The sequence below is a fragment of the Lepidochelys kempii genome, chromosome 1, assembly GCF_965140265.1.
Source record: "Lepidochelys kempii isolate rLepKem1 chromosome 1, rLepKem1.hap2, whole genome shotgun sequence".
NCBI lineage: Eukaryota > Metazoa > Chordata > Testudines > Cheloniidae > Lepidochelys > Lepidochelys kempii.
Window position 1 is genome coordinate 109,329,002 of NC_133256.1, and position 4,652 is coordinate 109,333,653.

Genomic DNA, 4,652 nt, shown 5'->3' on the forward strand with positions numbered 1-4,652 from the left:
GACCCTGGTAAATGGGGGAATTCAAATCCCAAACATTTCTTGAATGTGTCACTTGTGTAACTCATTTCTCATCAGTACTCATTAAGCATTGTCTAGGTGTCCCTCAGACTGCAGCCCTGTAAGCAACACACTCTGGGTATGTCTTTGCTGCAGAGTTAACTCAGGTGTGGCCCCTAATTCCACTTCCATCCACACATAAAACCTCCTCACCCAAATCAAGTGTTGCTTTTAACCCAGGCTAACTGGCCCATCAAGAGCTAGGTTGGGTGCCCCTTTCACCTGAGCTAGAAGCCAACCCATTTCACAGTGAGGACACAGGCTAAATCACTCAAGTGCTAATAGTCCTCCAGTGCCTTCCCACAATTCCCCCTATATGCTCAGGGCACAAAAGTTCTCTTATCATTCACTGGGAAAGCATCAGCTTACTGGATGTGCCCCCAGAAGTACTGACCCCACACGTTAGGGAGTGCAGCACTAATGAGAACAGAGTGACGTGAATAGGGTTTTGTGGTGTGGCTGCTCACACCCAGACTAGGCTAACTCAGGTGTTGATCATCTGAGCTAACTGCAGTGAAGGCATACCGAAGAGGACTTATTAATCTGTACCCTTTCGGCTGAGAATCTCAAGTGAAAGATGCTCTGCCTTTTCCACCCTATCTTAGAAGTTGAAAATTATTTCAACTTTCTAAACAGTCTACATAAAGCTCCTAAGCAGCAGTCTCAGGCTATGTCTACACAAGAGCCCTTACAGCAGAACAGCTGTATCCAGTGGTAAGCTGGAGGTGGTTCGCACCGGTTCACGCGAACCGGTTGTTAAATTTTGAAGCAGTTTTAGAACCAGTTGTTAACCTGCTTCCCTGCAGGGGGCGCTGAGGCTTTGATGGGCTCCAGCTGGAAAGTGATATAATTCCTCCTCCGGCCGCCGGGGGCACTGCGGGAGCCATGTGGGCTGCCACCTGGCCCTGGGCACAAGCCCTGTTGCTGCTGCTGCTGCTCCCCTGGCCCCGGGGCTCCCGCTGCTGCCTGGTGGGTCCCGGCTGCTTCTGGATGCTCTCCCTGTGAGTACCCACCACCCTGCCCGGAGCCAGCCCCTGCCTCCAGCCACCCCCGCACCCCCTGCCCTGCCCGCAGCCAGCCCCTGCCGCACCCCCTGCCCTACCTGCAACCGGCCCGTCTCCAGCCACCCCCGCACCCCCTGCCCGCAGCCAGCCCCTGCCGCACACACCCCCTGCCCTGCCCGCAGCCAGCCCGTCTCCAGCCACCCCCGCACCCCCTGCCCTGCCCGCAGCCAGCCCCTGCCGCACCCCCTGCCCTGCCTGAAACCAGCCCATCTCCAGCCACCCCCGCACCCCCTGCCTGTGGCCAGCCCCTGCCGCACACACCCCCTGCCCTGCCCGCAGCCAGCCCATCTCCAGCCACCCCTGCACCCCCTGCCTGCAGCCAGCCCCTGCCGCACACACCCCCTGCCCTGCCCACAGCCAGCCCATCTCCAGCCACCCCTGCACCCCCTGCCTGCAGCCAGCCCCTGCCGCACACACCCCCTGCCCTGCCCGCAGCCAGCCCATCTCCAGCCACCCCTGCACCCCCTGCCTGCAGCCAGCCCCTGCCGTACACACCCCCTGCCCTGCCCGCAGCCAGCCCGTCTCCAGCCACCCCCGCCCTGCCCGCAGCCAGCCCCTGCCGCACCCCCTGCCCTGTATCCAGCCAACCCCTGCACGCTGCCCCTGCCCTGCCTGCACCCTCCTGTCTGCAGCTGGCCCCACGTCCACTGGTGCCCTGCAGTTCCCAGGGCAGTAACCCTGCACACCTGCTTCAATGAGGGGGGCAGGGAGCAGTTGGGACCCACACATGTGCACACCCGAGGGTGACCAGACAGCAAGTGTGAAAAATCAGGACAGGGGGTAGGGGGTAATAGGAACCTATATAAGAAAAAGACCCCAAAGTCAGGACTGTCCCTATAAAATTGGGACATCTGGTCACCCTAGCACACCCCCAGAGAGAGTGGCAGGGACCCACACATGTGAAACGGAGCTCATTTCTAGTTTAGGCCCATCTTTTTAAAAAAGAACTTTAGCCAGGGTTAACATACATCCGTATTTTCCTGGACAGGTCCGGCTTTTTGGTATTTAAATCGCCATCCGGGAGGAATTTTTAAATTTTAAAAACTCCTCCCGGGAAAATATGGATGTATGGTAACCCTGTTGGTACAAAAAATACATACTGGGGCACATCCCTTAAATCAGAACTTTTTATAGGGAACCGGTTGTTAAGATTTTGGCAGCTCATCACTGGCTGTACCAATGTAGCTGTGCCACTGTAATCTCTCGTGTAGCTCCTGTATGCTGACGGGAGAGTGCTCTTCCCTTGTGTCATGGGTTTGATACACTCATCACCCTTTGCAGGGATGGGGTGGGGTGCATTACAGCCCTGTGGTTGCATCTGTAGGGCTGCCCCAGGTCTCAGGGCCACATGGCCTTAGTCAGACACCCTTGCGATCAAGGCAGTGCGGCCTGATGGCTGGAGTCAATAATGGCCCCTGCTATTGTGGTATTGAGTTCCAGCGGCCAGAGTCAATAATACAGCCCCTGCTGTTGGGGCAGTGCAGCCTAGCGGCAAGAGTCAATAGTGCTAGGGAGCTGAGCCACCACCCCAGGGTGAGCGATGGCCAGGATAGGGGGACCCAGGCCCACCTTCTCCATCAGGTCCCAACCCAGGGCCTGTTAGTGGTGGAGTTGCCCACCACCCACTCAGCAGGGATCCTATCGAAACACGCCGAGCCTGTCTCCTGTTCTACAGCCGCTTCCCTGCCAAGTTTCCCTGGGTCACTTCCTACCCAACTCTCAACAGTTCGCCGTCTCTGGGTCTCCACGGTCTCTCCCCTCTCTGTGGCATCTCGAGCCGGTGTGTAGGGGTCCATCTCTGGCTGGCTGGCCTCCATGTCCTGCAATGCAGGTAGTCCTCCCCTAAGAGTCAGCAGCACACCTCCTTCCTCACAAGTGGTCAGCCCAGACTGCGCCACTCTGCTGCCTTTTATATCCTGTCTGCAGTTGGAGCATGCCCAAAAGAGCTGAGGGGGCCTGGCCTCCTCAGCCAAGAGAGAAGCGTTAACCCCTGTTGCATCGGTTCGGGGTTGAAACACCCTGTCACACCTTGACATAATTAAACCACTCCCAATGGGTAGTGGTAGCTATGTCAGAGGGAGAAGTTCTCCTGCCAACATAGCACTGTGCACACTACAACTTATGCTAGCGAAACTTATGTCGCTCAGGGAGGTGGTTTTTTCACACCCCTAGGCAACATAAATTTTGCCAACATTAGTGGTAGTGTAGACATGACCTAAGACTCAAATACTTAAATTAAATCAACCAGGTTTATTAAGAAAGAAGAATGAACATCTGATTGAAATGAAAAAAAAAAATCTCCATATATTCATTCTTATACTCTGCAAGAATTGAGCTAGGGTGGTACAACTTTGGATAATCTACAGTGAAAGAAAGGATATCTTACTTCTCTGTGCACCCTATCAGTGAGACCACCTCTTCCATCAAGGTAGCTGTCAAACTTTTCCCACTTTGATCCACTCAGCCATCTAGTATCTCAGAGAAACAGCTTCTGGTTTCAAGTGTCTTCAGTTCCCCTTCACTCTTGAATCTGTCCTTTCACCACGAGGTGAATATAGCTAAACCACTTGGTAATAGTGACCATAATAAAATTAAATTTAAGATCCCTGTGGCGGGAAAAATACCACAGCAGCCCAACACTGTAGCATTTAATTTCAGAAAGGGAAACTACACAAAAATGAGAAGTTAGTTAAACAGAAATTGAAGGGTACAGTGCCAAAAGTGAAATCCCTGCAAGCTGCAGGGAAACTTTTTAAAGACACCATAATAGACACTCAAACGTATACCCCAAATTAAAAAAACACAGTAAGAGAACCAAAAAAGTGTCACTACATCTAAACAAAGTAAAAGAAGCAGTGAGGCAAAAAGGCTTCCTTTAAAAAGTGGAGGTTAAATCTTACTGAGGAAAATAGAAAGGAGCATAAACTCTGGCAAATGAAGTATAAAAATATAATTAGAAAGGCCAAGAAAGAATCTGAACAACAACAAGCCAAAGACTCAAAAAGTAACAGCAATTAAAAAAAAAAAAAAAAAGTACATCAGAAGCAGGAAGCCTGCTAAACAACCAGAGGAGCAACTGGATGACTGAGATGCTAAAAGAGCACTCCAGGATGATAACACCATTGCAGAGAAACTAAATGAATTCTTTGCATCGGTCTTCATGGCTGAGGATGTGATGGAACTTCCTCAGATTTGTCACCTAAAAAGAATGGCTCAGGTTTGGGAACTGTCCCAGATTGAGATGTCATTAGAGGAGGTTTTGGAACAAATTGATAAATTAAACAGGAACAAGTCCCCAGGACCAGATGGTATTCACCTAAGAGTTCTGAAGAAACTGTGAAATTGCAGAACTACTACGTAGTTTGTAACCTATCATTTAAATCAGCTTCTGTACCAAATGACTGGAGGATAGCTAATGTGACACCAATTTTTAAAAATGGCTCCAGAGGTTTATCCTGGCAAGTACAGACCGGTAAGTCCGACTTCAGTACTGGGAAAATTGGTTGAAACTATAGTAAAGAACAGAATTGT